General features: G+C 39.4%; 1 protein-coding gene across 4 annotated transcripts in view; it reads left to right on the forward strand.

Moving 5' to 3' along the window:
• LOC111865797 (mucin-12) overlaps window positions 1–13,918 on the forward strand; it is a gene marked incomplete at its 3' end in the record, with an annotated part of 176,152 nt that overhangs the window by 15,325 nt on the left and 146,909 nt on the right. For 2 of the 4 annotated variants that reach the window (XM_033751969.1, XM_023854092.2), the window contains 1 exon segment: window positions 11,808–11,921. 4 annotated transcript variants of the gene reach the window in all.

The raw sequence follows: 13,918 nt of genomic DNA on the forward strand, positions 1-13,918 counted from the left end.
GTGTTATTCTGTGTAGGCTCCCTGTGTGCGTGCCACTGCTTATCTTTAATACAGGGAGCCTAAACAGAATAACACCTGAACAGTGCTGAAAACAAGAAGTAGCCACTGCAGCACTGTAGACATAAGGCGGGTAACCATGAGAATTTTAAATTTTAAAATTTGAAAAAATTTTAAGGAAATTTTTAAAACTGGAATTGAAGATTTTAAAAGTGCCAGTTTATGAAAATCAAATTGATGTGTGTAGGTTAACAAAGATTTTGTACATATCAGAAAGATATCAGCGGGGAAGATTCTGATATATCGAAACCTGTTAGCAACGGCGAAATGAACAATTGGGAAGACTAGTGTTTTTTAAATTTTAAACTGCGTGCAGTGTAGCAGCTACGTGAGAGTATACACCTGATGATGGCCGTTTGTGGCCGAAACATGTAGTGTAGAAGAAAGCAAGATGAAAGAACTACAATAAATTATTGCACTTAGGATGGAGTTTATGTCATATATCGAATAAGTGATTCTTAGTACTTGCAGAAAACTGTTTCTTGTTCTTGTGGTGATGTTATCACGGGAACAACACACAGGACACAGTAGATCATTTTGTGGACCAGTACAGGAACATTGTCAACCATGCAGTATTTCCTGTGTTAGAATTTGTGACTGCTTTCTTTGTGAATGAATGCCACGTAACTGAGTTGCTGTGATATTTCACAGAAGTTCAACAAGCTTCCATTACCATATAGTAAAACATTTGATTTCAATTCACATAAGTAAACAACCTTCTTATTTCACTGCATCATTCATCTTCATTCACTTGCTATGAAAATTGGTTTTTATTGGTCTGCATAGTGTTGCCACATAGTTTGAAGCGTTTGAAGTTGTATGAAAATGTTTTCACATGGCTGTCCAGTGTTTTGACATTTTACAGTTTTAAGTAGATAAATGGTTTATACATATAATATTAAGTACTGGACTCTTGTGTTAGTAATTTTATCATTTTCTTTGTTTATTTACATATGTAATAACCCTCATAATTAATGTAAGGAAGAGATTGAAACTGGATGATATGTCATATCAAGGCTGAATCTGAATTGAGTGATGGTGCAGATGCAGATAATGATGAAGTAGGTGGGTGTTAAGGATAGCAGCACCAGTTAGATTGCAGGGAATGGTGGAGTGAACTGTTTGAATGAACTATATGATGTCCAGCTGGAGAAGCTAGTAAATTTATAGTCATAACCTGGTTTTATTGGAAAACAAAGTATGAGATGATTAACTGGATTGTTGTCATTTGAATATTCCTCAGAATTTTGCCTGTAGAAATACATAATCTGGTAGCCAAAGATATGCATGCCTGTGTTGTATCTTGAAAGCACTCTGCAGTACTTACCTGGATTATGATATTGGAAGTGGAAAGAAGTGACAGTGCATGTAGTAGCAGCTCTTGTTGCTGCATAAATCAGAATGGGACTATGCTAGAAACCCACCTGATAATCATACATTCCAGACAAATACTAGCTAACCCGAACTTCTGGATTTTTGGAAATGTTAGTTAGTTAGTTAGTTAGTTATTGGAGAGGGTGGGTTTCCCCATGCACTGAGACCTGTATTGGTCCATTGTGCTTCCCTCTATGATTTCTACCAGTCTATATCCTACCGGTACTGGTGCTTACCATCAGTCCCGCCCAGCCAGCGAGACCGGCTCTACTAGCTGAGAGGTATCTATAATGCTTTCCCCATCTACCAGAGGTACTAGAGACTGCTGTTGGGCGGGAAACGTCCGTTAATTTGGCTCAGTGACCTCCTTTGGAGATATGAGGTTCTTTTACGTGCCATAAAGCTACGACACGGGACCCACGGCTTAAAGTCCCTCCCGGAGGACTTGTTCCCTGAATTTTTCCGCCCTTAAAAATTCGACGACCTCCGCCAGGTATTTGAACCCGCGTACTATGAGTCATGAGGTGGGAACGTTACCTCTAGACTACGAAGGCTGCTTTTGGAAATGTTAAGTAGAGATCACTGCCAACCTTTCCAGTCGTTTCTGCATTTCAGTGATATGACTGAGCACCCCCCATAAAAGAGAACTATGATGCTTTCTTTGAAATTCGCCCAGTGGTTAACCTCACCAAGAATTAAAACGTCTATGTCTAACACAGTCCGTCAATAATGAAACAAATTGTTCTTTTTCCTTCCACGTCCACTTTTAACACAACATGTTTTGGCTCTAGATGGCCATCTTCGGCTGTCTTGATATTGTCGTGTGTTGGGTGTGTCACGCGACAAATAACTTCACGCCATCGTGGATATAGCATATTTATTGCACATTCGCTCTTACACTTATTCAAGTCACAATTTCCCAATTACTGCCATCGGCAGTATCACAATTACTTCTCCTGCTGGAGTCACTGCCATTCATTCGATACAACTCAGCTCATAGCTGCTGGACTTCAACTCATACTGAATACTACTGAATAGCATTCGCTGCTCCGTATTTAGGCTTGGCATGGACAACATAGAGAACACATTGCTGCTCAGCAACAGCTATCAGGTATTGTTGTCAGGTGTTTCTACCTACGCATTGCCTAGCAATAGTCGCTGCAGGGATTTGCCTGTTGCATGATGTCACAGCCTCGTGGTGAGGGGTGTTTACCAAGCGTTGCGTAATGATGGGAGGAATGGGGGTACATGACATCACTCGTGGAAACACAGAGGTCACGTGACCCCTACTTCCTCTTGCGCCATCCACATGACAATATATTAAAACTGCTACACTGTATTAATATGCGCTAAAATCACACACTGGAGTCCACTTAATGTAATAAAATAACATAAAAATCTATTAAAATTTTCATTACTTATGTGAAATTGTATTCCACCTCACAAGGGGTGCCGTCCACTTGTTTAGAACGGTATATTTATCACTAGGTTTTTTATTGCAGAAGCTTGTTCTTTATGTTCTTTAGCCCGTTGTTCTGTTACATCTGCAATCTGCAGTATGCCCCTTGCTTGTGCGCTGTTCCCTCTAGCAGCGTGTGGTGTATTTTCTTCCACTTACACTTTTTTACACCACACGCTGCTAGAGGGAACAGCGCACAAGCAAAGGACATATTGCAGATTGCAGATGTAACAGAGCAACAGGCTAACAAACATAAAAAGAAGCTGCTTTAATGAGACAACAGGGTGGTGTTCCTTAGCCGCATGACGCTGTGAAGGACCCCCATGATGGCATAGCAGGTACTGTGAAATTACTTGCTGCATATGCCAGTTTACAGCATCTGTATAATTCAAAGATCGTGCCACTAAGTGCTTTATTGTTGGGTGGTTTTGGATGCAGTTTCTTTCATTGTATCACTGCCAAGGGTTGTGGAGGAAGATAATGGTACAAATTAATGTATATTTTGTGAACATCTGGGAAGTTGTAGGAACATGTCACACCATGTAGCCATATCACACAAGTAATGTGCACTGAAATTCAAAAAGTACTAAAATGAAATTACTAGCTGCAGGTTCTCGTGGCACAGAAGTGAAAGACATATCAAGGTTTGTGACATGCATGGTAGGTGATCACAAATGTCTTGAGTTTGTTTTATGTGCTAATGAAGACATAGATGAGACGAAGGTAAGTTTCTGCAACCTCATGTACCTTCAGTTTCGTTTACATACCCCTCCAAACCAAATGTTAATGTAGTGAAGTGAACTGGTACTGTCATGAAGACTGATTATCACACATTTACTGGATGGACTCTGCTACATATTGCCTCCACAGAAGATGCAAACAGTTGTGAACTGTTTGAATTATGTTAAGTAGGGAGGTCTGACAGTTGTCATTGTTGTCATATCACTATGTCAGTTCGTAGCTATGGTAATTACTGTTAGATTTCTTGGTTCTCCTTCATAAGGGAAAAGTAAGCTTACGAGATCACCATACTGTCTGTGCATATGTGCCCTTTAAACTTTTGAAACAGTTGACGACTTTTCAGGATTGGAGGCTACATTTGACCTCATTCTTATTTTGCTTACTTTAATTTCCAGCAGCCAGTAATAACATCATGGCAGATGCACAGGCTTGTGAGATAGAAGGCACGCTATCGTCAATTAATTTGGGGTCCAGGTAATCTTAAAAAGAAATATATATATATATGCCCCCCAAAGAATGTATAGTAAAAATTTGATGGCTATGACAACAAGTTTTCTTCCTCCTGCGTTCTGACATTGATAGTTAATGGATCATTGGAGGTAGGAAGTCGAAAATTTGCGCCAAGAATCATGCAGATGATAATGGTGCAAAACTATTGATTTATATTCCACACATTTAATGCAAGGAGAGAGAAGGAGAGCATTTAGCAATGATATTTGCACATATGTAAGTGACTGTACACTGGGTTTTGATAGGTAATTGGATATATTGAACACTTACAGATAGTGACTACAAGTAAGTGTAACACTATCACAAAATCAGATTCTGCAGTTCACTACAGCACACACTTAAGTCTGCTCCTTGGTAACTGGTTGTCTGGTAATGAGTTCCAACAATATCCTCTGCTTCTGTGCTCACATTTTTACCAGCTGGTAGCTGTCCCACAACTGTCGGACTCCATTCCACTGCACTTATTGAAGTGAACTCTAATGATGTCTAATGATATAGCCTCAGAGTGGACCCATGGAGATATCCACTTCCAACATCTCTTCTGTTGTTGCATCACAGCAGCCGCACAGATCATGTGGCAGCACTGCTTCAAGCAGCTCCCCTTTTGTTGCGTGATGTCACCACAGATGTGACATGTTCCTCTGTTGTATGTGTACAGGCCATTTTACCTAGCAACGGCTCTATGTGTTAAAATATTTTGTTTTTCAAAACTGTAGCTTCTACTACTACTTCTGCTACTGCTGCCACTGCTGGTGATGGTGGTTGTGGTGGTAGTAGTAGTAGTAGTAGGAGTGGTATTTTATAACAACCCATAACATTTCTAATGGGATATGATAAAAATTTCTGACTAGCAGGATTTAATTTTGTGATGATCTAGAAATGAGCCCAACATGATAACCCATCAGTTGAATTGCATTTTACTGTTGGATTGTAAACTTGCATTGCCTAAATATTATATTAATGGCACAAAATTTTGGCAACTATAAGTCTACAGTAGAAAGTAAGCTCTATGATTTGTGTCTGAAACACCTTCTGCTCATCTAGTGAAGGAATGCATATGAGAAATCATGAACCTCTGATTTCTTAAATAAGATGTGAAACTTGATCTTAAACCTACAGCTCCCTCTTGCCTTCCCACCGCTCAGAAACCCAAATAGTGAACACTAGCCTAAGCTCTGTTCAAATATGAAATTATTATTATCTACTGTGAACATTGCATTTATATTTAACGATGTCTTTGGTATGCCCCCATCATGTTTTGTGTATATGCGGACTAGAAAGGGACTAAAGAGATGTACCTTTAAATATTTTCAGGCAAAATATATCTTTATAGTAATTTTAGAGTAAAGATCAACTTTGATGATATTTAAACTGACCAGTGTTGAACATATTGTAACGTGTTTTCTTTTCTGATCCCACTTCTGACACCAGTGTAACGTGTTTACGTTACCGAAGACGCCGTAGAGATGGTTAATTGGTTTATTTAACAATCTACAAATAACGGCTACAATTGATTATCACACAGTTCCNTGGTCATTGGAAAACATAAGTTTTATTAGCTATAAAATGAACCCAATGGCAAAATCATGGCATTGTATACAAGCTATACCAGTGTAATTTCTTTTGAATTTTGAACCCTGCCACCAATATGTCACAAGCTGTGGAGCACCAAAATCTGGTGTTCTTGCTCACTTCTTTATGATTTAGAGTTTTACCAGATTTTGTTGAAATCCAGAAAGGTCCACATGAAATTTGCATTTTTTATGATGAATTAACATTGTTTGGGATTACTTGTAATTGACCAACTCTGGTCCACTACATTCCCTAGGAATGGAATGGACAAAATCATGTTTTGTGATAACTTTAACACTTTCCTGTCATAATGTCAAGATGACAGCACCAGAGACTATCATATTCCAGCAATAAAAGGATACAACATTACTAGTTTAATTGCTGTGTTTTGGAAGCACAATTCACTGTAGGTTGCGGTGCAAGGGCCGAGAAGGCCCACCCCTTGTACATTCATACAATTGCTGTGTTTTCAATACTACTATGCTATATTTTTGAAGGTAAGGTTTTGGCCCCATGGCTTTGCTACCCAGGTTTGTTTACAATTTTGCTCATTTCTTCTAACCTTTGGGATCATTACTCCTAGATCTACATCAATTGACAATTTTATGTCACAGATTTAACACTGTTTCCACAAGTTTTGAAGCAAACCTGAGATAAATTTGCTTCATAGGTGAAGTAGTTTAAACTGAGGTGTCTTATTTTGAGAACAGGCTCAGAACAAAATATTTTGTCTATTTAAAATTGAGATTGAGAGTTAGTAATCAAGAATATTTTACTGCCAGACTTATATCACAAGTTTCAGAAATATATGAAACTTAATCGGTATATTGGGATAGTTTTATGTCTGCAAGGAAAATTTNTTTAGTAATCAAGAATATTTTACTGCCAGACTTACAAAAATTTTTGTATCAGAGGAAGTAGGCTAAATTATAATGGGTGTAGAATCCATAGGATTGACTTGGTAAAATATAAAAATGGTCATCTGTTTGCTAATTCCTGCGGTATTGTGAACAGATGGCTGAAGTTACTTATAGGGTTAACAGTATAGGGAGACTTGAAATAACATATAGCTTAGCCATTAGTTTCTGAACCCAGTTATTTTAGGTTGAGATTGCTACTGCAAGGTTGGAGACATAAATCACCTCATATTGATCAAATTCTCTCAAATTGATGTAAGCAGAAAGTATAAAATTATGTTCTAGGATCTACAAACCTTGTAATTTTGTCTGTAGTAAGGTAGAGTCATCACAGCAATGCAGGGAATCATTAATATCTGTAGCCATAGCTCAAGCGGTTAGTCGCTGGCTTCCCACCATGGCGGCCTGGGTTCAGTCCCAGGTCTCGTCAAGTTGGATTTGTGGTGGACAAAGTGGCACTGGGGCAGGTTTTCTCCAAGTACTTCGGTTTCCCCTGCCAATCTTCATTCCACCAATTGCTCCACAATCACCCTTACCTATCATCTGGGGCTGGTACAATAGGCCAGAAGTGGACTCAGTCCCACCTCACCAAGTAATAAAAAAGGTAGTCATCACAGCAATGCAAGGAATCATTAAATGTACCACACTCTCTCTCTCTCACTCACACACACACATACACATGTGTATGCGCACACAGACTGGTGTTTATCAAGGAATATTGGTGCCATCAGTGCCTATTTTCTTATGTTAAGTTTGTACCTAGCTAAAATTATTGGTGACCATTGTGGATTTGCTGATCAGCTACAATGCATTCATTAGATATGGGCGAAAAAGTGGCAGTACAGTGAGACTGTGTCAGATGTTTATCAACTTCAAGAAAGTCTGTGACTTTGGATGCTATATTGTACAACATTTTCATTGAATTTGGTATACCCATTAACTTAAATGGTTGAATTAAAACTTGTTTCAAACAGGTGAGATGGTTTGTTGCCATTGCTTTTGAGCTTTGGTTCAGAATATGCCATTAGGTGGGACTGGAATTGACTGGGACACATGAGCTTATGATCTGTGCTGTTGATATTAATTTATTGGGCAAAATGTTAGTACCATAACAGAAAATATAGACGTTATATTGTAGTGGTTAGAAGTGAATGGAGAGCAAACTGAGTATATGTTTATATCTCACAATCAGAATACAGGACAAAATCATTGTAAATTGCCAATAAATCCTGTGATAATGTGGCAAAACTCAAGTACATATTGGAGAATAACAGTAACAAATGGAAAGTGCACTGCCAAAGAAACTAAATGCTTGCTGAGTTCTGGGATTGCTTCCTACATGTCACTGCAGAAATTTTTGCTGATTGCTGTGCAGAAATACATAGATTGTAATATGGAAAACATTCTAGGCTCTAATTTGAAGGGGTGTGAAATTATGTCTCTTCCTATACCTCCACTCCCCCATACGTCTTCATGGTGTAGTGCATAACTAATTAAGCATAGGGACAACTTTATCGTTACTTTACTTTGAGAGAATAACACAAATTGTTCGTGTTTGAGGTCTGATTTCTGAGGGAGATATTTGGACATAAGAAGGAAACTAACAGGAGGCTGGTGAAAACTGTGAATTGAAGAGCTTCATAAATTGTAGACTTTGTTCCAGGAGTTATGGAATACACTCAGAAGCAGTATTCTGCTCTTTTGGGTGGCGTCACGCAGATGGACAAGTCCACTAAGTTGGACAGTGTGTGGAGAGGTGAAGCAGGTCAGTTTGTTGCCTGGCTTTGTGTAGAGCAAATTATCTCATAACTGTTATACTTCACTTTCACATTCCATTGTGAGAAATGTCACATCATAAATCTGGAATCTAGAAAAGAAGAAAGTTGAAGAGCAATAGATGTAGGTCATTTTATGAAATTTGGGACACACATGAGCATAAGTAAAAGTTCTTGTAACGTAGCACAGGAGTAGCTGCATTTCAGCATGACTACTATTATAGGAAAGGGTTTGTTTCTCACATTGAGAGGCACCTCCATCACACACTACTATTTCTCTTTTTTGTCTCCTCTTGCACACACCCAGTTCCAGCCGTACTGAATTTGAACATACTCTTCACCAAATATTATTGGGGTGTTCAAATCAAAAAGGAAGATATGAGCCGGACGTTTCCTGCATGGGAGATGAGAGAAATATAGATATTTAGCAGGATAACCTCATCATGAAAGATGAGTTGGAAGGCCTAGCCTTAGATGGGGATAATACACATGATCTTAAAGAAATAGGGTGTGAGTATGGGCTGGATCCTTTTGGAACGGGATCGAAACTGGAGGCTGGATTGTGTGAACATCATATCATACAGTATAATCCACCATGGAAACCCCAATCTTGCATATCTCACGCTTATTTTTCCTGCGCGAGTATAGTTCAAACTGTAACATCTCAGCCTGAGAGATTACAGTAGGTAGGCACATTGGTAAGGAAATGTGAGACAACTGAAATGCCAGTTCAGTGAATGGTGTGTTGCGCCTTCCTAGCCAAAGATAAGCCATAAAGAACAGTGCAATATAAGGCCATCTTCCATGTTATGACATTGTCACATAGTGACCATAGATGGGTTTTGGGTTGATGTCTGGATTTATTGGATACTTACAATCGTAACTACAAATAACTACTATGTTCTCTCTGAGTTACTTCAAAGGTCACTGCAACTACAGCACACAATGTCTTCTCAATCTTCACTAGCCATTGCTTGCTAGTGGCTTCCAGCAGAGGATTTACCCCTTCCTCTAGATTCCTAAACATTCCACAGCCTCAGCTATGAATTACTAGCCCTCGGCATGTACCTCACAGAAAATGCCTCCTTCGTTATTGGGTGTTCTCTCTGTTATATCCATGTGATGTGAATGTGCAGCTGTGATTCATGGCATGACTTGAGGGCAGATTGTTGGAAAGCTTAACAGAATACACACTGCAAATAGGGTTCTGTGCCCGCCATGTGTACGGGGAAGTTCTTACCTTTTTTGAATGGTTCACTGCAACTGGTGCGCCGCTGGCTGCGAGGCATGTACGAACTTTGCTGATGAATCAGCATGCCTAATGACCAGTAACGTTTAGTTTGAAAGAAAGTTATTAACTTTGTAGACCACTTGATGTCATTATGTTTCATGGCAAACAGTGTGGTTCATGAGTTGGAAGTTATGATTTGTCAGCAGTGGGCTGCAGCTATCAGCTCCATTAGCTGTTTGTTCTAACTTACAATTAGTGAGTAGTGTGTTATGTCATGGCACAGAATACTTTAGAGCAACATGTGATTCTGTATTACACCTCTGTGAAATATCAATCTGCTAGAAAATGTTGATGTAAATTTCATGATGAAAGAGTTCACAGTTATATGAGCAGGATCCTCAATAGACAAGAAACAACAAATATATAAGCGTCCAGTGCTTATTGAGAAGTTAGATGACATAAGGGCCCAACTGAACTTACACCTAGAAAATCACTGCAACATCTAGCTCATGGGACTACGAGTGTCAGAGTCCAGTGCAAGAACAGCAACACAATTGCTGAAGCTTAGTAAGACAACGGTAATCCATGCATTGCTGCTGCACGATCTTGCTACTAGTGTTTATTTTTGCATTTGGTTTCTGTGATCTATCATCGAAAGTGAGTTGATCTGCAGTTGATATTCTTTTCTGGTGACACATGATTTCACTTGCAGGGATTCATAAATGCTCTAAATAATCAATACTGAAATTCACAGAATCCACGTCTTACCCACGAAGTCCTGCTCCATCGTGTGAAAGTTGGTGACTGGTCTTCTTAAGTGCAAGAGGGATTGTTGGACCTGTGTTTTTTAACCAAACAATTATGAAAGATATGTACAGGTCATTTTGGGCAGTTTTTTCCAGAGTTAACAGAAGAAGAAAAGTTATGGCCGGTTTCAGCAGTACTGTTCTACTGCCCACACTGCACGTATGTCTATGCAGGCTTTATATGATGTCTTCGGAGACAGAATTATCAGCAATGATATTAATGATATTTGGCCAGCACGTTCACCTGATCTTAATCCTTGGGATTCTTTCTTCTGGGGCCGTTTGAAGGACAAAATTTACAAAAGTAACCCTCAAATGGAAGAAGAACAAAAAGAAAATATTTTTAGCAAAATTGAAAATATTTGTTCAGAACACTTTCTGCCAGTGTGAGGGATGTCTGTATGTAGAGGGACAGCATTTTCAACACCACATGTGATTTATGAATGGTAACTACTTCATTCTGAATGTCATCGGCCAACATGCATATTGAATCTTTGACAAAATTCATATCCACCTCGCAGCCAGCAGTACACTGGTTGCTGGAAAGGGCAGTGCCATGAGCTAGTCGGCAAAGGTGAGAACTACCCTGTACACATGGAAGCAGGTCTTGTGGAAGAGTATTAATTACAGTGAGAACCTGTAAAATATTTTAAAGATAATACAGTTATTGTGACAGCAATGTTGTAACCATTCATTAGCCAGTGATTACACCAGGATGCAATACTGGTACTACCATAGTCCAGTAGAGTTCATTTTTACAGACAAGTCTAACATATATATAGGTACACAGATTTTATAGGTCATCACCAGTTCCTATATTTGTCCCACACCAAGCTTCAGAAGTAACACACTATTCAAAGACAAAATCCAGTGAATGAAGTGGTTCTGAGGATGTGTACATATTAGGATTTCCAGCAGTGCTGTTGTGCTATATTGGGTAGCACTGTGCTCTGTAAATCTGTGTTGTGTTGATATCCTTTTGGAACTTTGTTACTGAATGGTGGTGTTTAGAATTCCACCCGTACTGGAATTTACTAATTATTGCGGGATGATAACACTGCTGTTGTTCTGAAGGATATAACTTACATTTCTGTCATATGACCACCCATTCTGCATGATTAATTTTTTATTCAGCACAGTGTAAACTTTGCCACATCAGTACTGTATAAACAAGGATCCAAAAATTTCAGTTTTTTGTTATAAGTTCTGTCTGATTGCAGAATTCAGGGAAATGATAGCTGCTGTACAGTCATGTGATACTGAATAAAAATACTCGGCACCATAAAATACAGTCGTACTTGAGTACTCTTTTCTTTATTAAAAGAAAGTGTATTGCATGAAAATATGCTTGTTCTTGTGTTGTAGGAATGAACCATATTGATGTGGAATACAGGCCTTGTGCAGCCAACCACACAGCAAATCATGATGGGTTAGGCTAACCATCCAGACATCACAGCTATACTCGGACAACTCCAACAGGTGTGAATGCTTAAAATTCTTCATCATAGGTATAGATGTACAATGCACTTGAATGGGAGATTGCGATCAGAAATGTTCTACTGTTTTTGTAAGACCAGTGTAGTTTTCAATATTTTGTCACTTGGCAACAGCCATGACAATATGCCCCTGTCTGTCATTGATTTTAAAGATCTCACCCATGTATCTTATTTGTCAGGAGGCATTGGTGGCAGTTGTGCATTTGAAATAATAATGATTTTTTTTTAGAAATTATTATTATTATTATTATGTACCGGCACTTTTTCCTATGCTGCTATACAGGGTGTCCCAGGAGGAATGTGCCAGACTTCGGGAGGGTGTTCCTTATGTTAAAATATGCTGATATAACCCAAAACACCTATGTCCAAAGTTGAACGGTTACGGAGATAATGGCCAGAGAAGTGTGAAACTTCGACCGGTGTTACACACTTGTTGATTACAAAATACATATTAAAACTGGCAGGAATATGTGGTTTCTGTAATGTTGATAATGTACGTAACATCAAATTAACTTGTGAGTGACATAAAGCCATTAAATTGAACTACAAAAAAAAAAACTCGCACACCATGTCATAGTTGTCCTTAGGGTTCCAAGCAGTATACATGACTGGCAAGCACTGACGTAACATGGCTGACTGCACATTCTGGTATAAGCTGACGACATAACTGTACTAAAATACAGTACCTGCTTTATAGTAATTGTTCAAAGTGTCCTCTGCCAGCTGCAATGCAGTTTTTGGCACGCATTATGAGGGACTGGGTAGCAAAAGCCTGTATGGTGACATATGTGTTCTGCTGCTGCAAAAATACGATCCCACAGTGCTGCTCATGAATCGACCTTAGTTTCGTAGGCTAACATCTTCATTTGGCCCCATAGATGATAATCTAGAGGCGTAAGATCTTGCGACCTCAGTTGCCATGCAACGGGCCCACCACAACCTAACCAGTGGTTAGGGAAGGATTCATCTAAGTAGTGTCTCACGTGCTGAGTGTAATGTGGGGGAGCCCCATCATGTTGGAAGTACATTTGGCTCCTTATCGTTAACGGGATGTCTTCCAACAAATATGGTAACTCATTCCTCAGGAAGGCTTGATACTTGTGTCCAGTTAAATTGTCGTGAAACACAAAAGGTCCAATCAACCTGTTCCCAAGCACACCACACCATACATTCACAGAAATTCTCTTTTGGAATTTCGTTACCATTATCTCGTGTGTATTATTATGGGACCACGTATGCACATTTCGTAAATTATTTACACCGTCCTGGGTAAAAGACGCCTCATCACTGAATAAAATGACGCTTAACAGTTCAGGATGAGCTTTTATGCAGTGGCACAAATCCATACTCTGAGCATGGTCGCCTGGTTCCAGATGTTGTACCCTTTGATCATGGTAAGAATACAACTCTTCATCATGTAAAGTTCCCCATACCTGCATACGTGATACACCGATGCGAGAGGCCATTCTGCAAGTGGACAGACATGGACTTCTCTGAACTGTCTCAAGAATGTTCTCTCATATGTTTATCATTCGTACATCCTCCCTTTCAGAGTGCACAGAAACACTTGGAAGAGAACCAGTATCACGCCAAATCTGGTGAATTCACGTAAATACACTTCGAGATGGAATCCTTCGATCAAAAAAATGCCTTTATTATTCTTCAACAGCAGCATGTGCATTGCCACCGCAAAATCCATACACAAAATGCATATCACAATATTCCACGTGTGAAAATACAAAAGGCATTTCAGCAATTCCGAACAACTAACCTACCAACCATTCACAGTGAGGCCGCAACGTACTCTGAAGGAAGCACATAAGCTTACGGCTAGTATGACCCGTCATCACCACACTCAACGACAAACATCGATAAGACTTGTCACCTGACAGGTACAGTGCGTGGACCCGCCAGAAGACCACACTTTTCTCGGGCCATTATCTCCGTAACTGTTCAACTTTGGACATAGGTGTTTTGCGT

Source organism: Cryptotermes secundus, unplaced genomic scaffold, assembly GCF_002891405.2.
Source record: "Cryptotermes secundus unplaced genomic scaffold, Csec_1.0 scaffold757, whole genome shotgun sequence".
Classification (NCBI taxonomy): domain Eukaryota; kingdom Metazoa; phylum Arthropoda; class Insecta; order Blattodea; family Kalotermitidae; genus Cryptotermes; species Cryptotermes secundus.